This window comes from Acinonyx jubatus, chromosome B1 (genome assembly GCF_027475565.1).
Source record: "Acinonyx jubatus isolate Ajub_Pintada_27869175 chromosome B1, VMU_Ajub_asm_v1.0, whole genome shotgun sequence".
Classification (NCBI taxonomy): Eukaryota; Metazoa; Chordata; class Mammalia; order Carnivora; family Felidae; genus Acinonyx; species Acinonyx jubatus.
In genome coordinates this window covers 114,349,012-114,375,965 of record NC_069382.1, presented here as the reverse complement: position 1 = coordinate 114,375,965, position 26,954 = coordinate 114,349,012, and the positions used below count along the sequence as shown (strand labels likewise).

The window sequence follows — 26,954 nt, the reverse complement described above, 5'->3', positions numbered from 1 at the left end:
TACATTTGTTTTAGCACCATTTATTTAAAAACCTTTTCCCATTGGATTGACTTGGCAACTCAGTTGAAAATCAATTAATATATACGTATGAGTCTATGAAGTCTTTAGTCTGTTCCATTAATTTTTTTGATTACTGTAGCTTTATAGTAAGTCTTGAATACCAGTTTTCTTTTTCTTTTTTTAAAGATTTTAATTTTAAGTTATCTCTATACCCAGTGTGGGGCTCAAACTTACAACCCAGAGATCAAGAGTTGCACCCTCTACTGACTGAGCCAGCCAGGCGCCCCACCAATTTTATTTTTCATTGTCCATATTGTTTTGTTGTTCTAGATCCATTGTGTTTCCATATAATTTTTTTTTAATTGGCTTATCAATTTCCTTAAAACAAAAATAGCCTGCTGAGAATTTTGGTATTGTCTAGATCTTTAGATCAGTTTAGGGGAAATGAACATATTAACAATAGTGAGTCTTACAATCTATAAACCTAATATATCTTGCCATATATTTAGATCTTCTTTACTTATGTCCACTAATATTTTATAATTTTCAATATAGATGTTTCATTTATTATTATTTGATAGTTTTGATGCTGTTACCTAAGTTTTTTACGTGTTGTGCCACTACTCAGAATAGCTTCCTCTTATCCCTCCCATTAACTTAGTCTCATTCACCCTTCTGCTCTTAGACCTGACCTCCCAAGGGAAGCCTTTCCTAACTTCCCTGGAGTTAGGTACCTGTTACAGAATGTGTGCCATCTGGAGGAGTCTTCTTCACCCACCCCAATTGACTCAAAGCACCCCCCTCCCAAAGAGCATATGTTAAGTATGGAGAATAAAAAAGGAAGTGACTCCCCTGTTTTCCCACCCTTGTTCTCAGGCGTGGAATTCTCCAACTGTGAGGGCTGTGGCTAGTCATAGATATGGGTATTAATGATTGCCCTTAGGGCATGAGTTTTCTGTGTAAATCCTTTCCAAGGCTCCTTCTCAGCCAGGGCAAATAAAAGAGGTTGGATGCTGGCAGCAGGAAGGTTGTTGCAATGACAACAATCCCAGCAAGTGACCTGGTTTCACCCCTACACTTGTCGATCAAAAGCAAAGCTGCTCCTCACTGATCTCTCTCCCCCACAGTTGTAATATTAGAAGCCAGAGATCATCTTTCATTGACTTTCAAGCCTGGCTCAGAGATAGAGATGTATAATTATTAATGACTAAACAATTTTATCTTATTTAGGGAGACATTTCAGACATACCAGAAACCAAAATGTTTTCAGAGCACACATGCAAAATAGCATGTGAATCACAATAATTAAACATTTCATCTCATTCTCAAGATTTTCACTGCAGGTGTTATCCTCTCCATGGTTCAAGAAAATTGTCATTAATAGAATTTCCACATATACATGTTTTTCTATTGGCTTTCATAATAAAGTTAGAGATATGTTCCTGTGGAAGCAATATAATTAAATCATTAAAAAGGAACCAATACTTTTTTTTAAGTTATAACTTTTAAAAAACAGATTCTCGGGGTGCCTGGGTGGCTCAGTCAGTTAAACGTCCCACTTTGGCTCAGGTCATGATCTCACAGTTCATGAGTTCAAGCCCCGCATCGGGCTCTGTGCTGACAGCTCAGAGCCTGGAACCTGCTTAAGATTCTGTGCCTCCCTCGCTCTCTGCCCCTTCCCCATTCGTACTCTGTCTCTCTGTCTCTCAAAAATATATAAACATTAAAAAAAAAATTTTAAAACAGATTCCCAATACAAAGTAGTTAGGCATTTTTTTCATGTTTATTTTTGAGAAAGAGAGAGAGCGAGAGCAAGTGGGCAATGAGCAGAGAGAGAGAGAGGGAGACAAAATCCGAAGCAGGCTCCACACTGTCAGCACAAAGCCCAACATCATAGGCTCACACTCATGAACCATGAGATCTTGACATGAGCTGAAGTGATTGAGCCACCCAGGTGCCCCAGTAGTTAGGCATTTTTGAATATTTTTTATACACCAGAAATACATGTCTTTAGAAGACATGGCTAAACAAAAGGAAAAATTTTTACATCACTGTTACTACTTTGCTTTGTATCTTCATAGACTTTGCTCTATATACACACAGACACACAGAGAGATGTAACAAACACTAATTCAGTATTTAATATTTGCTAGGTACTATTCGAAGTCCTGTGTTAATAATAACTCATTTGGAATCCTCATAATGACACTAAGAGCTAGATACCATTAATGATCTCATTTTATAGAAACTAAGGCCAATGTTTCACCGGAAGAGCAGACCCAGATATGAACTCAGCTAGTAATTGGCAGAGCTTAGAATCTATTTCAGGCTCTTTAGCAATCCTATTGGGATTGGCTGAGATATGCTATAGTAACAATATCTCTCTGCCTTTTGAATTTCTACATAAGAAAGATGTATTTTTCACTTGTACTATATATCCATCCAAGTCAGCTATGACTCTGCACCACATTATCTTTACACCTGACCAAGAAGACTTTTAAGAAAGTAGCTGGTCTCATGGAAAAGGAAAATAGACATGGCAAACTACCAGCTAGCTACTGCTCAGATTCTGCTCAGATGTGATATACTTCACTTCCCTCATTTTGTTGACTAAAGCAAACTACACAGCCCCTCCAGCATTTTACAGAGTGGGGATGTACAACCTTGGTGGAGGTTGGTTACAGATAATTGCAAACAATAATGTAATGTACCACCAACAGTGTAGTTGAAGGAGGAAGAGAAGAGGAGGAAAAGGAAAAGAGGAACAGAAAGAAAAGGCCATTGCATCTTCCAGTTTAGAAATAGAGATTCTGAATGCAATTGGAGTAGGGCATTTTATTGAATCCATCAAAGAGAAAAGACATGTACTACATGCCTTGTTCTGTGGACCTTTCATACTTACTTTTGGAAAAGAACTTTCCAGAAAAACACTGAAAGGAGTTATTTTCTATTATTATACAAGATTGGAGAAACTTTTATTAATTGGAGTTTCAGATTTGCAAATTCTGCATCATATATCAAAGTGCTTGATCTGTAATGCCAACTATTCCTTTAGGTAGGTATGAGCTTTTATTCCTACGAATGTATGATGATTCATATTCCTACACCCTTAACCAGGCATTATCAGATTTTTGCTTTAATCTCAGCCAATTAGATGGGCAAAAATGCTATTTTGTTTTGATATTCATCCTTGAAATCTTCATGTGATTGCATACTTTTCACATGGTTATTGACAATTTATATTTTGTGAATTGCCTATTCATCAATTCATTAAATTAATCAACACATCTATTGATCTCTTGCTTTGAGGCCAAGTATTGCATCCATATTTCTTTTGTGTGTGTATGTTGTTTTTTGTTTTTTGTTTTTTGAGAGACAGAGAGAGAGAGTGCAAGCAAGCCAGGGGCATAGAGAGAGAGAGAGGGAGAGAACCCCACAAGGGGCAGAGAGAGAAAGAGAGAGAGAAGCGAGGCTCACTCAAAGTGGGGCTTGTGATTTCACCCGAAGCAGGGCTCGTGCTCACCCAATGTGGGCACAAACTCACCCAAAGTGGGGCCCGAACTCCGGAACTGTGAAATCATGACCTAAGCTGAAGTCAGGTGCTTAACCAACTGAGCCCCCCATGCACCCTTGCATCTATATTTCTTACTCATTTTTCATCTGGTACTTTAATCTTTCATATAAAAATTAGTAAAGGTTTATTAATAGATTAAAGACTTTTTGTTAATTGCATTACATTTTTTTAAATTGGCCTTTATGGAGGAAGGTATTATTTTTGTTTTGCTACTAAGATTTCAAAATACAGGAACACCTGGGTGTCTCAGTCAGTTGAGTGTCTGACTTTCATCTCAGGTCATGATGTTTCTAGGTTCAAGCCCCTTGTTGGGCTCTGTGCTGACAGCTCAGAGCCTGGAGCCTGCTTTACATTCTGTGTCTCCCTCTTCCTCTGCCCCTCCCCTGCTCATTCTCTCTTCCTCTACCTCTCCTTCAAAAATAAATAAAAATTAAAAAAAATAAAATAAACAAAAATTTTAAATACACATTTGGTCACATATGTCACTCTTTTCCTTGTGATTTCTGGTTAGATTTTTCCCACCCAGTGATTTAAAAATAGCCAGCTGTATTTTTGGTATTCTAATTCTTTAATAGTTTTAGTTTTTACACTTAAATCTGAAACCCAGCAAGTATTTCTTCTGATGGGTGGTTTGAGGTCGAAATCTAATATTTTCATATCAGTTACTTTCACATATCATTATACAAATCCAACTTTTACCATTGATTTGAGAAGCGTTTTGCATACTAAGTATACTTGGGATATTTTTCACTTTTATTATTATCTATTGAATTCTTGTACCAGAATCATGCTCACTAAATTATTATAGCTGTATAATACATTTTGACAGAATATGGTAAATTTCATTTTGGATGGTAATATAAAAGGTTTATGACCTGAGACACAGAGAAAGTTGTGAACTTCTTCTGAAATTATACCCTGTAGTTCAAAATAGACACACATTTTCCTAAAGAGAGGGACCATAGTTTTAATTAGATTTTCAAAAGGATACATGACCACAAATAACAGTAAGTATCACTGATCTAATGGAAGGGGAAATGTAATAGAATTCAGTGTTCTGCACTAAAGAATTAGCCACACATTAGAATCTTTTTTCAATATTTACAATAAAAGAATCATTATTTACTTTTTCATGGCGTTCTAAAGAAGCCAGGTTTTTCATTTGTGTTCGTTCACTTTTACATCTAGTTTATGTGACCCAAGTAACAACAGTTTATAATCAAGCAAGTAAAAACAAAATCTAGCAACACACAGCAGAGAATATTACTGGATGACTGATCTGAAGGGCCCTGAAAATTTCTGTGATATGAGTCAGATACTGTGTCAGCGTCTGTCACTTCCTAGAAGAAGGCTTTCTGCCCAACTAATCTGAAGTGGCCTCTCCTACTTCCTCTGGCTTCCCATAATACATCTGTGTGTATCTGTTACATGTTCCTCAGTAGAATCTAAGCTCCAAGCTGTCTGTTCTATCCGTCATTATACACCTTCAGCATTTACTCCAAAGTCAGGCACACAGTAAAAATTCAGTAAATACTTATAGAATGAGTATTATATTTTAACACTTTCCACGTGGGCTAAAAATATATATGAGGCTTCCCTTCCTCTCTGCAGACATATATCCAGGCATCAGGCATGTGGGACTTTTGTATTGTTTTTTGGTTTGTGTTGTCTTTATTTTGTGTGATATCCTAAGATACATTTAGCAAATCCAATGCTAATGATGAGTAAGAAGTGACAGTTACTGCCTATGCCATCTGAATAGTTTTTATGAAGAAGTTATTTCCCTGTCCATGGAGCAAAAGGCAAAAGGGAATGTGCTTAAGCTAAAGTAAGGAGATGAAGTGCTCAACAAATGTTAGTTTGATATTTTCCATGATGCACCTGCCCCAGCATTAGAGCATGGCTCAAATGAGGCGCTTCATAAATATCTGTGAAGTGAGTGATACTGAATGACCATACAGAAAGAAAACGGTGGAATGTGCAATCTGGAGGGAGATGCCATCTCTGTCTCTAGAGCTGCTTCAATGAGAAAAGGGAAGCTTGCTCTTCACACATCTGACACCAGGGCTCAGTCACAGATCATTTCTCACCATCTGTCTGCATTTCAGTCTAAAACGGAGCATATGCAAAGCCTTGGAGTCCCACAGACTCTTTTTCCTGTACGATGCTTACTCCTGGGTATACAATAGCTCACTCAATTATCTGAGAATAATGGATAGTCTGGTATAATTTTGGCATGCAGCATATATTTTGTTGAGAACGACAACCATATCCCATAAGAAGCTCTGAAGAATTAGGAAAAAGTAAGCTAGAACTTCTTGGATAGGAAAGGAAATCCAGCATAGGGGTAAAATTTCGCCATAGATAGTTAAAACCGTGGTGTCTATACTTAATCAACTAGGAGCTGACTACAATAGGAATAAAGGTGAATTTTATGCATGATCAAATTTACTTCACTACAAATTTTAAACGGTCATCTTGTATTTCTTGGATTTAATCATTCGATTCATATTAGATTCTTCATAAATCACCCACAGTTTTCTTTGAATTTAATGAGACTAAAAATACATCGTACATTTCTGGCTAAATGGCAACTGCTCTTTCCTCATCGCATTTTGAGTTTAGAACTCCCGCAGTGCGGAGAGATGGCAGTGATACTCTGGGTAGACGTCTAGCGGACTACTTGACGGCTTGTGCACTGCTGAATGAAGACCAGTCACTTCGGGAAAGCATCTGTGTGTTTGGGGACGTGAAAGGAGCTGGTGGGGAGAGAGGAAACAATGCATGTAAATGAAGATAGCTGGGTTTCCCCTCTGTCTCACCATACGAAAGCATCTGCACCTTATTTCCAGAATTAGACAACTAGAAATAGTTTATGTGGCCAAATTATGAATTCCAGCAACTTTAGTAAATTAAACTCCCAAAGTTTCTAATAGATCTGATTCGTACTGGAGTCAGTCTGATTTGTAAAAACATCCAGAGCAAGAGATCTTACCTTCTCTCTCAATAAATCTTTAGTGTATTTTCCAGATCTCACCTCAAGGAAATTCATTTTAGCTAAATTCTTCATGCTGCACTTAAAGTGCATCTCAGGTGCTTATGTCAGTGAAAAACAACAGCTGTGAACTATACTGTCCTTGTTTTAAATTTGAATATACTTCAAAAGTGTGACTTTGAACCCGTGTTTTCTTTATTATTGTTTGTATGGCATTGTCAGAATTAGCATCAGACTGAAGAGTCCTAATTTTAACTTTTGAGTCTCATTTCCTAAATCTTTCAATATTTCTAAGGCTCCCTTCCAAACCTCGCCTAATGTCCACCTCCTCCTTGGCTGTAAATCTTGGATGCATTACAGAAAGAAGTAATCTGAACAGGATAATTAATGCCAATTACTCTCTTAATTATCTAAAGCTTCCTAAGTCTTGATGTTTTTGGCAGAGGAAGGCCTTGCCTTGTTCTTCTTCCTTAAAATAGTCTTGGCTATTCCTGCCCTTTTGCTCTTTCATCTAAAATTTAAGATCTGCTTGTCACGGTCCATGAAAAAGACTCATTGGAGCTGCATTGAATTTAGAGATCGCTTAGAGAAGAATTAACATCTCAACAATATCTAGTCTTCTTATTTCTGAACATGGTGCTACACATGAACAAAGGTAGTTACCTTCAATTCCAACTTTATCATATACAGATTGCTGATTTTAGCAAACATTTTTTTCTATATCTACCGAGGTGACCATCTGGTATTTCTCTTTTTAATATATTAATGAGACTAATTCCAGTAATATATTTTTTAATGTTAAAATGTCCTTGTATTCCTGGGAAAAAATTCAAATTTTAGCTCAAGGTAAGTATTTTTGCAGTTACTAATATTTTATCTATTTTTTGCTTATTTTTTATTTTAGAGAGAGAGGGAAGAGAGAACACAAGCGGGGGAGAGGGGCAGAGGGAAGAGAGAGAGAGAGAATCCTAAGCAGGCTCCACACTCAGTATGGAGCCTGATGCAGGGCTCAATCCCACAACCCTGGGATCATGACCTGAACTGAAATCAAGAGTTGGATGCTCAATCAACTGAGCCATCCAGACACCCCTCTAATGTTTTATTTTTAATTTGGTCATCTTTGTTCATAAGTGTTATTGTCAAATGATTATCATGTTCTGATGTTATCCTGATCTGGTTAGGGTAGGAAGGTCAAGGCTACTCTAACACCATTAACTGATACATGAAAAATATTTTTTACATTCTCTAGGGCTGTTTTTATAAAATAGGGATTGCCTTTTTTGAATGCTTGGCTCATTGGCTTATAAAACCACATAGTATATTTGGGGACAAAATAATGGGAGGACATGCTCATTACATTTCTTTGATGATTATTGGTATATTCATATTTTCCATCTCTTCTTGAATTGCTTTTTCAAGGTGTGTTGTTTGAAGATATTGTCTGAGTTAGCCTCTTTATTTCATTAGCTAGGCTGGTGATGAAAACTTAAAAAGAAAAATCTAGGCTTCTAACTGACTTTGAAAAACACCTTGTATTACTTTTTGACCCTCTAGCAATTTGTTTTCTCACCTAACAGTTATGCTGTCTGGACCACGTTTTCTAAATTTATTGCTTCATGCAACTGAATCAGCTAAACTTCCTAGAATCAAGATAAATTAGAACTATCTCTTTTTCTTGATCTACCTGGGACTTTTATCTTAATAGATCAGGTTAGTCTGACAGTATTTATTCTTCATGAAGACTTGCTGGCAGCTATCAGCAAGGTGCTTGCAAGTTTTTTCTTTCAATGATTTTTAAATGTATGTTTCCTGTATAGAATTTATACTCACATTGCTATAGTTTTTGGAGGTCTTTACTGTGAATATCATCAAGTGTGCTTTCCAAGAACAAATTTTAGAAACACAGTAATAAAAAACAGACAATAGATGGGGCGCCTGGGTGGCTCAGTCGGTTAAGCGGCCGACTTCGGCTCAGGTCATGATCTCGCGGTCCGTGGGTTCGAGCCCCGCGTCGGGCTCTGTGCTGACAGCTCGGAGCCTGGAGTCTGCTTCCGATTCTGTGTCTACCTCTCTCTGACCCTCCCCCGTTCATGCTCTGTCTCTCTCTGTCTCAAAAATAAACGTTAAAAAAAAAAAAAACAGACAATAGAATGGAATCTTGAATAGGTTCCTTAAAGAGGCATGTTGTCCTTAAGAAGACATGTGGAATGTAGGTGAAGAGAAATGGATACAAAATCCTGAGTGTTTTCCTATCTCCCCAGTCACAAATTAAAATGTACTATAAATTTATGTCACTGGTGAGAAGCATTAATGGATGGCTCTGATGATGTTCCAAAACAACTGAAAGAAGACACCAGTTGCCATCAGAAGCAAATTAAAAGATTATTATCAAATATGATGGGAGAGGAGGATCATCTCAATGGTTTCTTACCCCACCCTAGGCATTCCAGAGGAAAGGAGATATAGCAGCTGCTGCTGTTTTACAGTGGATTTGTATGGCTTTCATAGTGTGTGTGTGTGTGTGTGTGTGTGTGTGTGTGTGTTCAAGAGTTTCCTAGTTCATAACTATTATAATTCACTCAATTTTTTTGAAAGAATTATTTCATGCATTGCCAGATTGCAGCCAAAGACCAAAGCCAGCCTTTTGCCTGTTATTACAAATAAAGTTTTATTGGAACACTGCCATACTCTTTTGTTTACGTGTTTTGTATGGGTTTTTTTTTTTCAGTAAAATGCAGTAGTTTCAATAGAGGCTGCCCCTCCAAAGTCAATAATATGTAATCTCTTGCTCTTTAGAGAAAAAGCTTGCCTTTCCATGAATTAAATCATTAGATGTCAAAAAATCCAGAGAATAGCTTAATATAGAGCAAGTGATCTTAAACTAGGGTTTATAAATAGTTATCTGGGGTCCATCATTCCAAGAAACAGTTTGTGTTATTTATTGTATATGTGCATTTTACTGGTTACAGGGTCCCAAGTCTTTCATCAAGTTCTCCAAGTGGTCTTGTGACCCAAATTGTATTAAGAACTAATGTTTTAGGTGAATATTGCTTTTTTGTTCTTTGGAAAGCTTGTGGAATGGGCTAGAAGAAAAAGAACTTCATAAAACTGACCCAACACAAGGAGATATCACTTTGTACCTGTTAGGATGGCTATCACCCAAAAGACAGAAGGATTGGTAAGGATATGGAGAAATTGGAAACCTTTTACCCTATTGGTGGGAATGTGAAATGATTCAACCCCTATGGAAAATAGTATGGAGATTCCTCCAAAAATTAAAATAGAGCTACCATATGATCCGACAATCCACTTCTAGGAATATACCTGAGGGAAACAAAATCCACTATCTCAGAGGGATGTTTGCACACCCATGTTCATTGTAGCATTATTCACAGCAGTCAAGATACAATGGTACGTAATACATATACAACGGTACATGAATATGCAAATGTACAATATACAATTATTTCTCCTTTATTTTTTTTTTATTTTTTTTCAACGTTTATTTATTTTTGGGACAGAGAGAGACAGAGCATGAACGGGCGAGGGGCAGAGAGAGAGGGAGACACAGAATCGGAAACAGGCTCCAGGCTCTGAGCCATCAGCCCAGAGCCCGACGCGGGGCTCGAACTCACGGACCGCGAGATCGTGACCTGGCTGAAGTCGGACGCTTAACCGACTGAGCCACCCAGGCGCCCCTATTTCTCCTTTAAAATGAAAGAACACTTATGATATATGACTACATGGATGAACCTGAGGATGTTGTGCTAAGTGGAAATAAGCCAGTCACAGAAGGACAAATACTAAATGATTCCACATACATGGGTTATCTAAAATAGCCAAATTCACAGAAACAACACAGAATGGTGGTTGTTAGGGGCTGGGGGCAAGAGGGAACCTGGGAGTTGCTGTTCAACAGGTATAGAGTTTCAGTTCTGCAAGATGAACAGGTTCTAGAAATCTGTTGTATATACTGTGCCTATAGTTAACAATACTCTATCATGCACTTAAATGTTGTTGAAGAGTAGGTTTCATAAGTGTTCTCATCACAAGAAAAAACCTGACCCAAGGTTTTTTTTGAAAGGATGGGAAAGTTGGTAAATAATGTTATCTAAGGTGTGTGTGTGTGTGTGTGTGTGTGTGAAACTTTTTATAACTCTCTAGAGTTAACTCTAAGTCATTTATTTCTATCGACTGTGTGCCACATACTGTTCGTGTCTTATTTTCACAACGTTTCCTGATGAGTATTCATCTCTTGGTTTACAGATACATGAACTACAGCTGACAGGATACATGATTTATTCTAAACAACAGCAAGTAATAGTAAAGATGTGAATTGGAGTATGATTCTTAACACACTGTGCATCACACACCCTGCTCACCAAAGACTCGTAAATTATCAGAATTGTCTATGACATGTAATTAAGGAATTTAATGCCAGTTTTAATTTGAGAAAGATCTTACATTGTTGCTCCACTGAGAACCCCAGTCCTCAAGGTCCATTCCCACTGGATATGTTACACAGCTCTTTCCCTGAACTCAGACCGAACAACTCACTGACTTTCCATAGTCTAGGGAAAATTTTCTTCTTGCCTGTGGCCTTCCTCAGAGTCATCCCTTTCTCTCTGCTCCTTGTCCCTGACACATAGCCTTGCCTTAGTAATGAATACAGGCTTACAAAAAGGATAGTTGCTTTCAAGTTGCTCCTGTTTAAGACACTGAACAGACCCTTATGTAAAAAAAAAAAAAATACAGGGGCACCTGGGTGGCTCAGTTGGTTGAGCATTCAACAACTTGATTTAGGTCATGATCCCAGGGTCCTGAGATTGAGTCCCAAATCAGGCTCCATGGAGCCTGCTTAAAATTCTCTCTCTCTCTCTTTCTCCCTCTGCCTCTCTCCTTCACTCATTCTCTCTCCCTTAAAAACAAAAACTACAAGCTTGCTCATTTTGTGTGTGGGGGGGCAGGAGTGGGGGTAATTAATGGGGATGGGTAAAGAGAACCAAGCCACAAATGAATTTTTAAAATACATTATGTTATGGTAGCCTTACTGGCAGTGAGATGCCATTCAGTTCTTCGTGGGGGAAAGTGATGGGTGGGAGCACTGCTTTAAGAAATGGGAACCTCATGCATTTGCTTAGAATCAAGGTTTGGCTTCTCACAACATAACATAGACTACCTCACAAGCAGCAGGAAGTGGTACTTCCAGAGATCTTGCTACTTTTGGCTGGAATACATGGGCTGAAGCAAATTAAGACAGGTAAAACAGATTACGTAATGAATATCCAGACTTAGACAAGTGGGGATTTTATCAGGCAACAGGGATTATAAAGCCAGAGGAGGAACCTAATGGGGAAAGCATATTTTTCACTTGGTTTCAATCCACCATTTTTTCCTTCATCTTCAAAGTACACAAATTTTATGTCTAGGGTGAATACTGAAATCATTATGCAATAAAATTTGATTACTTGAAAACAATTGCAAATACACAGGTGGCCAACATTGCCCTTAAATTGCAACTTGCAAATGGAATGGAGTTGAATGGGCTTTCCCAGTGTCCATCCCCTGCCTACACCTTTGTGCATGAGAAAGATAAATGAAAATTGGAAAATGTAGCTTTTCCACTATAAAATCACTAATGTATTAAACTACGCTTTGAAAAGTATAACTAGTATATTTCTTTGTGATACTAATGTTCCAATGCTACCTTTCCAAGTTAGGCATGCGTTTCAAGAAAGGCATCCTGCTTCCTGGATGTACAAATCATTTATACGATGTTCAATCTATCATTCTGTATTAAATTGCCTTTGGTCTTTTTATACCACTGCGCTGGAAGAACGTAAGGTCTTGGCAATGACATTTGTGCTTCCTAAAGTGGGTAACATCCCTTCTGGGTAACCTTTTGTGAAATCACATGGACTAACACTGCTTGTCATCCTCTAGGCAATGACATTTGAGACGCTGCTGTTTCATCACACAATCTCAAAGCCAATTACTCATCCAGGTTTTCAGCAGCATTAACGACGATGACTGTTTTCTTGCTGACTTTATAAAATGTATCTTGGCATTTTCAATTACCCACATATTCAAGAAGACAAGCTTTTGTGTGAGTGTTGACTCAGGCCCACCGCTGTGCTGATGATAGAGGTCCTGTGACCATACAGTCAACTCCCATTAATAAGGGAATATTCGGCACATATGCTGAATCAGTTTTTTAATCCTATTATTTTAATCACCAGAGTAAGAGTCTCCATTATTCTTACTAAATTAGTGGAGCGATTTACAGCTAACCCAAAATACCTTTTTTTTGTATTAGATTTGGCTCCTTGCTTAAAATTTACTACTCATAATATAATAACTGATTAGAGGGGGAGGCAACATAAAAGCATGTTAAGTCTTGCAGCTAGAACTTAGTTAAAAAATAGAAAATAAAAACTTGTTTGCAACCCAAAACAGGGTTTAGATTTGAAAATAGTCATGAATCCACAAATAGTCTTTGTATAAAGAATAGAGCATGGTTTCTATGTCTCCCTCTCTCTCTCTCTGCCCCACTCTCACTCCCGCTCTGTCTCTCTTTCTCAAAAATAAAAATTACAAAAAAAATTGTTTTAAGGGGTGGGGGATGCCTGGGTGGCTCAGTCAGTTAAGCATCCGACTTTGCCTCAGATCTTGATTGCGTGGTCCGTGAGTTCGAGCCCCGAGTTGGGCTCTGTGTGGACAGCTCAGAGCCTGGAGTCTGCTTCAGATTCTGTCTCCCCCTCTCTCTGCCCCTCCCCTACTCATGCTCTGTCTCTCTCTCAAAAATAAATAAACATAAAAAAAAAGAATAGAGCATAGTTTTAAATGCCCACTATAAATAGTCTTTTGGAGGGTCTGCCAGTTTAGAGTCCGGAGGTTTTCCATAAATTGTCCGCACATCCCATATCCACCTTCTGCTCGCAGGGGCCCCCAGGAAACAGACACTGCAGAAGCATGCGCAGAAAAGTCAAAGGTAGAAGGAAAGAGAGAGGTAAGGGTATTACTCTCCACCCTCTGCTTCTGAGAAGGGCTCTCTCTCTGGTACTCTGTGTGCCTTAACAACTATAGCTTCTTCTGAGGGGCCTTTGCTCTTCCTCGTGGTTCCAGGCTGGGCTGTGATTTCCTCCTCTCCTCCCTTTACACTCAAAACTGTTTACCTGCTTCCCATTTTTCTGGTCGCTTAGGATCTCACATTCCTTCTTTATTCCCTTCACCCCGTCTGCACCTGACCTGGGCTCTGCAGTCAAGTCTCTTTTGAACCACCTGCTGCAATCCTAATTGATACAGAGACTAAAAATGAATAGAGGTGGACTGCTTTGAAAGGCATTTTTTTTTTCATTTTTCATTGACTATATTGGAATGTAGGTGTTGACAGGGGGGAAACTTGTGCTAAAGGATCTGACTAATTTACAGATTTTAACAATTAAGGGCTGGCTATTTATAGCTCTGTTGTTAACATTTATCCCCTTGGTCTCCTAGAGTTACACTGCCTGGACTTAGGTCAAATTGTCTGTGTTTGTAATTTGATAGCATACAAGTGGGATTCTTTCATCTATTTCATTTTGGTAAATTCTCAATCTGGTATTATTTAAAGGAAAATAGAGTTGTATAACCCTAGCAAGTGTAGAATGTCTGTTTATAAATCTCAGCATTCATAGGTCATAAAGTCAAACACTTCAGCAAGTTTCAAACTGTTACACATTAAAGTAGGTGAGATTTTAAAATTCCTCAAAGAGCAAATCAAAGTAAATAATAAAATTCAAAATAAATAGCTCAAGCATTTATATAAGCAATCTGAACTTTAACTCTCAACATTTCAAATCAAATATTTTCTTTTCACTTGTACAGATGTCTGTAATGTTATCAACCATCAATGTTAATTTGTTAAATCCTCACCCAATAGCAGCATACTGTAACTATATGTTAAGTCTGTGTTTTCTTCTTGTTAACATTTATGTTTCAATCTACTTTATATGTGTGTGTGTGTGTTTGTACATTTGGTCTCAAACGTTACTTCTCTAAACAGTCTGGTTATCAGAATTGTTTGGAGAGCATTTTAAAAACATAGATTACTGGGTTGCATCTCAGTTTCTATAGAGACTGGGGCATGATGGGACTATGTTGCATTTATCATTGTGTCCACAGAATGTAACATGAGGCCCTTATAATCATGTGTGGAATGAATGGATCAGAATGTCTGAAGGTTAAGTTCTAGGAATCTGAATTTTTAGAATTGCCCGCAGGTGATTCTGATGACTGATCACTTCCAGAAGCACTGATTTTTAACTTAGAGTTCCAGATCTGAAGGAGGTCTTAGTCATCATCTAATTTAACTTGCTTGTTTTGGAAATGGAAGAACATGAAGTTTGAGTGATTAAATATCTTGTCATATATAATCATAATACTTTCAGACTTAGCCACACATTTTAGGAAAAAGGATGAGACAGAGAAAATGAGACTCAACAGTAATTTTTACCTTAAAGAGAGGTCATTTTGCTACTTGGCCTTAAGGACTATGAGAGGTCAGCTTGTGCAGTCTGAAGCTGGACTTATTACGGCACATGCCTACCTTAGACTCTTGGTCAGGATCCTATGTCAGGGCTAAGGAGACTGTTCTGCCCTGTACCCCTCCCTCCCACAGGCTTTCGACCAGTTATGCCAAATACTTGCAGTATCTACATTGGCCTTCTCATCCATGAGAATTTCTCAAATAATTCTCATCTTCTCCATGCATCGTGAATTAGGCAAATAGTAGTGAAGTTATTTTTCCTTCCAAAAAAAAAAATCCGTCCATAATGTAAAATTCACTTGCTAACATGATATTTTGTGCAAATATACAAAAAAAATGTTTAATACCCAACCATCTTCTGCCTGCATATTAACATGATTAGAAAATATTTGTGGCTAGATAGTCATCAGAAAGTAAACATTTAGTCACCTAGCTGTTATTCACAAAATTATTTCACTATGTTTAAATGGAATTCACTGCTAACCACAGTAACTCTTATCTCTCTTTAAAGGAGTTGTGTAGCTAATACCTTCAAGAGTATTTAATATCCCAAAATAAAAGTGCTGGCATAATTTTTTTTTAATACTGGTAAAGTAAAATTTAGTATCTGCTGGAAAATGATCCTCAACATTTTTTTAAGGGTGTATATTGTCTCAAAGACTATAAATCTTTGTAAAAGATTGCATATCATCTCAAAGACATGATAGACATCTCAAAGTAATGATAAAATAATAATAGTAATTAGCATTGATAAAGCACTTACTATGTACTAGTTATGTGTTAAACATCATGCATAGAGTACTTCATCTAAAAAAGGTAAGATACTTAGGGAAGTATAATGTATGAATATTTGTGTGTGTATGCATATATATATATATATATGAGCATATATATGGCATATCTACTTTTTTTTTACTTAAATATTAAACGTATATAGAAAATCTCTGGGCAGATATTAAGACACAGTTAATCATTTTCATTTTGGGGATCACTGGTGATAGCCTACCCATACCCATTCCCCTTCTTTCTTGCCAACACAACAGAACAGTTTCGTTTAGGCAGCCTCACTCATGGGGTAAGTTCTGATTGACCCAAACCAGCCACAGAAATTTCATTTTCTTTTGCTTATGGTGATCTAGGGATAGGCAAGTGACTCAGTTCTTGCCTGGGGATTGAGAGATAAGGGCAAGTCTACATAGGACTTCTGGAAGAATTTTCCTCCTCAGAAAACAAAAGATGTTCATGAGGAGAACACTCTTTTTGCATGTACCCCTTCCCTTCCTGTTTAGGAGCCTTTTATTTGAAAGTGTACTGCCTCGGGGCACCAGGGTGGCTCAATGGGTGGCTCAATTGGTTAAGTATCCAACTTCGGATCAGGTCATGACCTCACGGTTCATGAGTTCAAGCCCTGTGTCAGGCTCTGTGCTGACTGCTTAGAGCCTGGAGCCTGCTTCAGATTCTGTGTCTCCCTCTCTCTCTGCCCCTTCCCTGCTTGCACTCTGTCTCTGTCTCTCAAAAATCAATAAACAAAATTTTGAAAGTGTACTGCCTAGAGCTGTGTTAGCAACCTTGGGACCATGAGGTGTGATATTGTGAATGAAAGGTGGCTCCCTGATTGTGTCACAAATTACGGAGCAAACTTCATGTAATTTAGCCAGGATTAGTAGGGGGTTTTGTTACTTGCAGCCAAAGCATCCATGATGTTTTTACTGACAGAGCTACTCACTTCTGGGGAGTAGAAACGAAAGTACAGGAAGAGAAAACAGAGGCTTACTTTTAATTGCATATCATTTTGAGTTGCTTTGTTTTATCATATATGGGCAATACTTTTAACACTAGAAAGCAACTGTGTTAATTTTTTTCAACTGCATTTCTTTTTTTTTATTTTACGCTTATTTATTTATTTTGAGAGACAGAGCACAAGTGGTGAAGGAGTAGGGAGAGGCAGAGAGAGAGAATCCCAAGCAGGCTTCACAATGTCAGTGCAGAGCCCAATGTGGGGCTGGAACTCACGCACTGTGAGATCATGACCTGAGCCAAAGTCGAACACTTAGTGGATGGAGCCACCCAGATGCCCCTTTGCATTTCTAAACAACTGGTTCATTAATTTGGGGAAAACTGAGAGTCATAATGTTCCAAACAGCACCTTTACTTCTTAGCCCACAATTTATACTCAGGCACTCTTCACACCAACATTATACACATGTATCATCACTAGGAATATTTGAGCTAATTTGAATTTCAACATCAAATTTTTCTTCTCTCCAAACTACGTGTGAGCATTTGCATGTCTCCCAAACAGTGCAGTATAAGGAATCTCGCTAGCATAAGTTTGTAGGGGAGACGTTTAGTGTGCCTGTTGTGATTTATTCAGGCCCCACAGTTTCTTTCTGAAGAGTGTGAATGAACAGTTGTATCCACTAGCTGGGCCCAATATGAGCCAGTCGATATTTCTAGCAGGTAGATAGATACATTGACCTTCATGAGGAAGAAGGGTGAAGTTTCAGGAAATGTCAGCTAATGTGCTCTTCAGAGTTTCTCCAAGGAAGGACCTGTGTCTTTGTATAGCCCAATCAATGTTTTCATCAATTTAACAACTATTGGTCTTTTTTAAAAAGTTTATTTAAGTAGGCTCCACACTCAGCATGGAACCCAACACGGGGCTTGAGCTCACGACCCTGAGGTCAAAACCAGAGTGGAGATCAAGAGTCAGACGCTTTACAAACTGGGCCACCAGGCACCCCTAACAACTATTGGTCTATGAGAAAGTTTATAATCCCCATTTGGAATGTACTTGTGCAGGATTTCAGGGTCTAGGTTTGCCAGGGTCTAGGTTTGCTACCTCCTTCCCACTTCCCTAGGCTTTCACATCTCAGGCTTCTGGCGTAGGTGAAATGTGGTTATAGGAATTGAACGGAACTTGGTACTCTAATGCTACTGCACAGAGAAACGACAAACTACTGTATCATAAAAAGTTGACATCCCTGACCTCATCAGCAATATTCACATTAGGTGGATACAGGGTGAAGAATCAGGATCAAGAGAATTGGAGCAAAGCCAGTCTTAATAACTGCCACTATTATGTTACTTCCCATATAACAGTCCTTCATTTCAGGATCCCATTTACTTCATGTATTTATAATGCTAAGACCCGTTGAATTTTTCTTAAAGTTCTTGAAAATCTTACTTCTTTTGCAATTCCTTGTACTCTCATAACTACAGTACCCTTTTTCTCAGATCTTTTCTTCTCCAATGCATGTATCTAGTGCTATTATATTAATCTTTCTTGAAGAACTTTGTCATCATATTACTCCCTATTTAAGATTTACTGAGAAATAGAAACAAACATTTAAACAAATGGAGAGATTAAAAAATCATTTAATAGCATGTGGTGCCTGGGTGGCTCAGCTGATTGAGCATCCAATTCTTGATTTCAGCTCAGGTCATGATCTCACAGGAGTGAGATCGAGACCCACGTCTCACCCTCCCCCCTCCACCCCCTCCCCCGGATGTGGAGGGTCCTTAGGATTCTCTCTCTCCCTCTCCCTCTGCCCCTCCCCACCTCATGCACATATGCTTTCTCTCTCCAAAAAAAAAAAAAAAAAAAAAAATTGGCAAAAAAATAAAACCAAAAATCACTTAAGGTCAAATGGTAGGATCTCCATTTTTCCATGAGCTATTCCTTCTCTCATTTTTTTGTCCCACGTGTACTTATCAACTTTTAGGGAGATAGATAAAATAACCATGAATCTATTTAGAATATTTGCTTTATTAACTCCTTTAGATACCTTGTGACTTAAAATTGCAAATATAAAATTATAGATTGATTAGCTTAAAATATTTTTTCAACATTGAAGGAAAAAATTTATTTAGACTCCATGCAGCTTCTACATCACTGTCTTTGTCAGCTCCACTTTTTGTCATTTAACAAAAGCAGACATGCCCATGCCCTCCCTCTGGGGGATTCACTTGCAAGGAGGAAGAGAGCTGAGGATCCTAGAGCTGGGCTCTGAGCAGAGATCAGGAAGAAGAACGAGAGTCCCCAGCACAAGAGACTCTGTAGGCAGTGTGTTAAGTAAGGCATCTCCTGGCTCCAGCCCCTGGGTCAGATACACTACTTTTGCTGTCACTTACATGTTTCATTTTGGTTGAGAGGCCATAACAACATCCTCATTCTAACTAGTTCCTTCTGTGACTCTTTAACTTCTAAAAGATGCTGGGACATATCTATTTCTCTTGGTCCTTAGTCTTTACCCACTCAGCTATGGGTAAATGACTGTGAGGCATTTTCCTAGTAAGAACATCTCCAGAATCCCAAAATAGAAAACGATGTTCCTTTAACCATAACTTTAATACTATCAACCTTAGAACATTCAGAAGTAGAATAGCTTTTACTTTGCTATTTTCATGTAATCATGCTGCAATGTCTATGGGTCTACCTACTTTAGCTGTAATTCAAACCTAATGAGAGTTTCCTGCACTAGGCTTTATAGCCAATATATTATCAGCTATTTTATTCTCTTTTTTGGGGGAAATTAGGTTGTCATAAGGTCACGGAGAGTGTAATTTTGTAGTGATGAGGTGAGATAATCACGTTCCTACCACCCCAGCATGCTCCTACATGTGCATACTCTCAAAATGGAACTTGTAAACTGAATTGTGCTATAACTAATTCAAACATACATTTCTTCTGCCCTAACAGTGCATGCTGTGAATCTATAGTCTGTGAAACCACCAAGCCGGGGGTGCAACAGACAGAACATGGTTTTGGAATCAGGCATCTCCAAATTAGAAACCAGACTCTACCGCTTACTAGCTGTGTGACCTTGGGAAAGTTACTTAACCTCTCAAGATCTCAGGTTCCTTATTTGAAAACCAGTAATGATACTGACCTACCAGAACTGTTGTTTTTCCTGGAAAAGCAACTGAAAAATTCTGCTTAGTTGTCCATCTTCCTTTACCTCTCGGCAAATAAAGGCCAAGGATTAAGTGTCTGCCAAGAGTTATTATCCAATCAGTTACGGACGCATTTTCTTTCCCCTCTGGGAAAATAGTCTTCCATTAAAAATTATAGTTGGATTTACATTAAGACATCCTTAAGTGTTAGAACCATAGGAAAGATCGAACTTTTTTTAGCTTTAGGCTGAGAATAACCACTCGGTTACACACAGAAGTTTAATACTAAAAGATCCAAACTGAAAACAATGCAGTGACCTAGTGACACAGAAACTGGATTTCAAAAGAAAAATAAATCAATCATGATTGCTTCAAACAGAATACAAAATCAAAATGATAAAAATTAAAATTTCATTTTTAATTATATCTGAAAAACTAAAAAAAGAAAATCCAAATTTCAAAACCTTCCAAAAAGGTTTGCAACTATAGGATCAAACAAACGATTTTTCTTTTTGCTCGAATAAAATAAACAATCATTTATGTTAAAAACCAAGGTAAACATTTTAATATTTAAAAGGTTGCATATCCTACATTTTAATTGAAAAACTGTTAAAAATAATTTGGTATTTTATAAAGTATTTTATAAAAATGAGAATATTGTGCCATCAAACTATCCCACTGCCAGAAATAAATTCTCATCCTACAAAGATGGCCCTGAAAAGTTGAAAGTCAATCCAGTTGATTATATTCCTTGACATTCCTGCTGTCTGGCCCCCAAGTCTGAGTGGGGCTAGTATTTGGCTCTGAAGCCTTGATCCTGTTTGGGGAGATGGTGGCAACAGAGGGCATCTCTCCATGAACCCAGTTCCTTACCAACAGACAGCTCTTCTGGTCCTCAAAGAGAGGGTTGGTTCAAAACATCCTAGTCCACCATTGCTAGAAGCAGAACTCTTGCCTGTTTTTGTTTTATATCTGATGACTTTACCCTTCAGATTTCAAGCAGCAGGCAGATTTCTAAGAAAATCAGTGATAGAGTTCTAAACGGTTGCCAAACAAGCTTTTAGTGGAGAAAATGGGTTTTAAAGACATGGTAAATGGGAAAAATTGGAAAATCCTTAAGGAGATCCGAATCTTTACCACAGATGGTAAATCCAATGATTACTATATATATTATTTTATATTATAAATCACATCATCCTCACCTTGAGGAATCTTCTGTGGAAGCCCCTTCAGCTCCCAGGATGTTACTAAAGTCCTTGAGAGTCATTATTCCTGACCCTTTAGGTTTTCATCTTCTTTCCCCTAGTCCACTAACCCAGGGTTACTTTTGAGGAGTAAAAAAATGATTGGTTTATTACCATAAAAAAGGCAACTTCCTAGCGAAGATAATCTGATATACGTGCTGCTGCTGTTGTTGTTGTTGTTTTTAAGAAAACAAAACCAAACTCAATGACTACAAGGGACAAAGCTGGCTTCAGTTGCAGCTTGAAAGGTTGGGTAGGACTTAGATGTAACGCAGTGTACTGCACATAAGAGTTACGCAATAGATAACCTGTTAAATTATTTATTGAAAAAAAAATCTTTCTTCTTGTCTATAAAGAAATTCGAGCTGATTGCACCAAGGGTTGACATGAGCTGAGAGGACATCTCCTGCCTGGCAGGGAGCATTTGGCACAATTCCTAGAAACCGAACCTGGATATCAAATCCCGTCAGTGCTTTCTTTTCCTTCTTCTGAGTTGGTATGTGTCACTTTCATCTTTATTTCATTAAAAATAACAAAGTCTTTATGTCTCCAGTGCAGGTGAATCCCTCCCTCTCTGGAAGCTTAAATTGGCTGTGCTGTTGGCAGAATTCATACCTGTTGTTGAAAGACAGGAGCCTCTGTTTCCAACCTCTATTGCAGTAAGACACAGGAAATCCCTGTGGCAAAAAAAAAAAAAAAAAAAAAAAGACGTGCTCATAAGAATGCAGAAACAGTCCAGCATTCCTTTCTATCCCAGATTCTCAGATGCTGTGGAAAGAGACAGATGTGCAGACACCCCATAGCTTTATATTCAGATATGCCAGAGTATGGAGTGTCATCTCAATCATAAATGTTGGGGTTATGCATCCTATGTTAGACTTACTTTTCCTTACTTTTCCTCAAGCTACCATTACTTGAGTGTTTTCTATGTACCAAACACCGTAATGATGGCATTATCTTTTAGCTCTATAGTTTCACAGTAACTGTGAAAATTAAATCAACATTAACCAGATACATGTTGGTTGTTTAATAGTCTTTATGAGATGGTTAGTCAAGTGTGGCCACAAGAAGTGACAAAAGAGAGGCTCAGAAAAAAAAAAAAAAGTTTACTATAGATCCAGGTCCTAGAGACAGGTGGCATGCAAAGTGGGGCCACATGGAAAACACTAGGGTCGTCAGGAAGCAGAAGACAGGAGTAGGGAGGAGGGCTTAGGCCCATGGCATTTATTGGGGTTTCTGTGGGAAAGGCGAGGTAGGACAAGATTATGAGTTTAGGATTGACTAATTTGAAAAATTTTGGTGGGTTTTGGTCTATCGGGCTGGTCCCTAGTTGCCCGGCACCTGGCCCTGGGATAAGACAGAGTTAGCATTACTTTTAGGATACACAGGCCAGATAGAAGAGTATGGTTCTGGACTCTTGGTTTGCATATCAAAGTCATGCTCCAGGCTAGGCCCTTTTGCTATCTCTTAGAATCAGCTAGCCTAAAGAAAGGTAGTCTCTCTCCAGCCACAATGGTCTCCCATGATGTCAAAACAATATACAGAAAATTATATATATATATATATATATTATATATATATATATATACACAATACATTAGTATTCCTGTATAGTAAAAGGAAACTGAGGTTCAGGGAGGTTCAGTCAGAGCTCAACTAGTATTTATCAGAATGGGATTAAATCTGAAGTGTGACTGACTCTAAGTGCTAATCCTGCATTAATTTTTCCTTAAGTTTTTCCAACTCATACTGTATTTCTAGACAAGCATTTAGAAAAATGAGATCATGCCTCTAAAATGTTTTGATTTCTTTGGTGGGTTGTTTTGCAGATTAATTTTAGTTAATATGCACATTACCAGAGTTTGGAGACACTCTGTTATTAAAAACATTAATCTACCAATATCCTCCAACGGTTTGATTTCGGTGAATTTTACATTTCAGTTTATTTGCACTGGGGAATAAGGCTTTGCTCATTGAATAAACCATATGGCTTGAGCTGTACATTGCATGGTGTGTAGTTTTTTTCCACCTGTGACAGAACAAGTAAAAGGTTATACATAAGGAGCTTTTTAACAGGAGTTATGAGGTCTTAGAATTGTATTTTGTATCTCCATTTAGGAAAAACAATCTATTCTATGGGAAACAGATTTTATGGTTTAAACAGAGGGGGCAAAACTGTTATAAAGAATGTGAACTATGGGGCGCCTGGGTGGCTCAGTCGGTTGAGCATCCGACTTCGGCTCAGGTCATGATCTTATGGTCTGTGAGTTTGAGCCCCGTGTCGGGCTCTGTGCTGACAGCTCAGAGCCTGGAGCCTGCTTCAGATTCTGTGTCTCCCTCTCTGCCCCTCCCCTGTTTATGCTCTGTCTCAGAAATAAATAAACATCAAAAGAAAATTTACAAAGAATGTGAACTACCCATATATAGGAAAGATAGTACAATTAGAAATTTAAAGATTTTATGGAGAACAGAACTCAGTGTCAGAAACAAACAAACAAACAAAAAAAACGCTTTTATGGGAAATGTTAGAACAAGAAACAAACACCTAAGCTACAGCTTTTAGATCAAGCCTAAACGTTAATAGTTGGGAGACTATATCTTTATCTTTTTATATATTAAATTTACTGTAGTCCTGTTTCTTTCCAAAATGAACTCAGAGAAAAGCCTCAAGAAATTACAGTATAAAACAAGGGTCATAAAAGGAAACTCTGTTTTTTCTTACTTACAACTCTCCCAATGCCAAATGTGTGGGTACCATATCAGGTAATTCTCCACTTCTCTGTGGATACCAGCTGCATGTCTTACAGTTTAATTCATTATGATAACCTACCGCCCAGAGTTAGAGTAGACCCCACAAGTTAAGGGCACTGTCCCACAGATTGCTCCCCTTCGGACACCAGCGACCAGTCCCAGGTGGTCAATGGCACTTGTGACTGACCAGGTATAAATCCGGGGTTCCCACAACCCTTTCCTTGGGTTCAATACTTTGCTAGAATCACCCACAGAACTCAGGGAAACACTATTGCCAGCTTATTGTGAGGGATACAAGTTAGGAAAGGCCAGATGGAAATGATGCAAAGGGCAACATGTGGGAAGGGGTACCCTCTCCAGGCTGCCACCCTCCTGGCTTGTGGATGTGCTCACCAACCTGGAATCTCTCTGGATGCACTCCTTTAGGGTTTTTATGGAGGCTTCCTTGTGCAGACATGATTGATTAAATCACTGGCTATTGGTGATTGTACTCAATCTCCAACCCCCTTCCCTTCCTCAGACATTCAGGGGTGGGGCTGAAAATTTCAAGGGACCAGCAGGGGTCACCTCTTAACTTAAACTCAGGTATGGCTGATGGGAATTTAGGAATAACAAAGATGCTCCTCTCACCCTTAATTTGCCTCATTTGGGCAACAGATAAGGGTTTTAGAAGCTCTGTGCCAGGAACCAGGATGATGAAGACCAAATATATATTTCTTATTATATCATAACATCGCAGATAAAAGAGAAAGGGAAAATGAGGGCCAGTGAAAGCAGGAAAAGAGAGCACATGCTAACCCATCCTAAAAGTTAAAATGACTCTTGTGGTAGAATTTTAACTCTGGGCTTCCTGGGGGATTTTTTAAAATGTATCTATCTATATCTATACTTATTTTTTTAACTTTTTTTTTAACATTTATTTATTTTTGAGAAGAGAGAGACATAGCATGAGCGGGGAAGGAGAGAGAAAGAGGGAGACACAGAATCTGAAACAGGCTCCAGGCTCTGAGCTGTCAGCTCAGATGTCAGCTGTCAGCCCCGATGCGGGGCTCGAACTCACAGACCGCGAGATCATGACCCGAACCAAAGTCAGACGCTTAACCGACTGACCATCCAGGCGCCCCACTTATTTTTTAATGTATGTATATTTTATATATATTTATATATATATATACAACATATATATATATATTCTTCTAAGTTTATATGAGAATTTTAATTGTCCACAATTTTAAGTAAACAGTAAACATAACTATCGTACACAATTTAAATTATTGGGGAACATTCATGGCAAAATATATATGCTCTTTCATTTTTAAGAAAATAATACTTTATTATAGATTTTATTTTTTTAGAGTAGTTTTAGGTTCACAGAAAAACTGAGTGGAAGGCACAAAGATTTCTCATATACTACCTGCCTCCACACATGCATCGCCTCCCCCATTATCCACATTCCCCACTGGAATGGTTCATTTGTTACAGCTAATGCATTTACATTGACGTACTGTAATCACCCAAAGTCCACGGTTTCACATTAGGGTTCACGCTTAGCGTTGTATATTCTATACATTTTGATAATGTATAATGACATGTACCCACCATTATAGTATCATACAGAACAATTCCCCTGCCCTAAAGAGCCTCTGTGCTCTGCCCATTCATCCTTCTCTCCTCATTAACCCCTGGCAACCACTGATTTTTTTTTCACTGTTTCCATAGTTTTCTGGCAGCCACTTTTAAAAGAGACACTTGATACAGTAAGTTTTCATCAGAAAATAGAAGATGTAAAATTTTCTCAAGAAAGACAAAATTTTTTCTTGGTCCTAACTTCTGTATGAAACTAGTTACCTTAAGGAATCAAGATAGATACATTGGATAATATCGATAATAAAGGGTCTTCCAGAAACTGCAGGTGCAGATCTTATTTAACTCTATTTTGAAATAAACTCACAAAAGCTGAAAGTCCAACTCAGTAAGAGTCTTCCAGGCTCTAAGTTAAGTTCCAAGAGATTAACTTGATCCAAGGTTAATATTTGGGAAATCCAGAGTTGTATATAGCATGTCCCCTACCAAGACTGCCTTCCATAAATATCATTTATTTTAACAAGGACTTTTATAAGCACTAAAATTATGCCTAAAGAACTGGTCTTCTGTGTTGTTTGAGAACAAACAGATCCATGTTTAGAGACCAGAAGGCTGATCATTTATTATGAAAGGTGAAAAGCTTAACCAGTATTTCCCCCATGCGGCAGCGGGATGCAAGAGTATTTTAGGCAACTTTGAATTTACTCAAATATTTTGATAAAAGCTCAGTTGAGGCTAGATATTCACAACACAGCGTGTCAGAGTTGGTTTAGGCAGGGGAACTGTTAATGCAAATGTTTCCAGTTGCCTGCCTTTGGACATAGAAAAATCTTAGTAGAGAAGCATTTCATTCCCGGCAGTAAAACCTTTCCTTTGGGCAATTGATACTTGTCATCTTGTACTACTTGTCGTAGTTGCTGGCCTAAGTAATTTATACAATTTACCTAATTTAATTGGGTGAATTAGATGCTCAGGATCCCAAATCTATTGACTTGTTGTGTGATGAAAATCACTGATTAAATGAATTTTAGAGAATGATTTTTGAACACGATGACTTTTTTTTTTTTTTTTTAGTGATGTCATAGTTAATGTCAGGCTTTCTTTCTGGCAGTAAATACTAAGTTCACTAGCTTCTTGAGGCCAGGACAAAGACAATGTCAGATAATCAATTTAAAATTTTCATTTTGGGGGCACCTGGGTGGTTCAATCCATTAAGCATCTGACTCTTGATTTAGGCTCAGGCCATGATCTCACAGTTGGTGAGTTCCAGCCTCATGTTGGGCTCTGTGCTGATAGTTGGGAGCCTGCTTGGGATTCATTCATTCTCTCTCTCTCTCTCTCTCTCTCTCTCTCTCCTCTCTCTTGAACACATACACTCTCCAT

The 26,954-nt window shown here is 38.2% G+C and overlaps 1 protein-coding gene across 1 annotated transcript in view; it reads right to left on the bottom strand.

Annotated features, from left to right (window-relative positions):
- Positions 1-26,954, bottom strand: part of TBCK (TBC1 domain containing kinase) — a 404,858-nt gene that overhangs the window by 6,678 nt on the left and 371,226 nt on the right. The window lies entirely within an intron of this gene.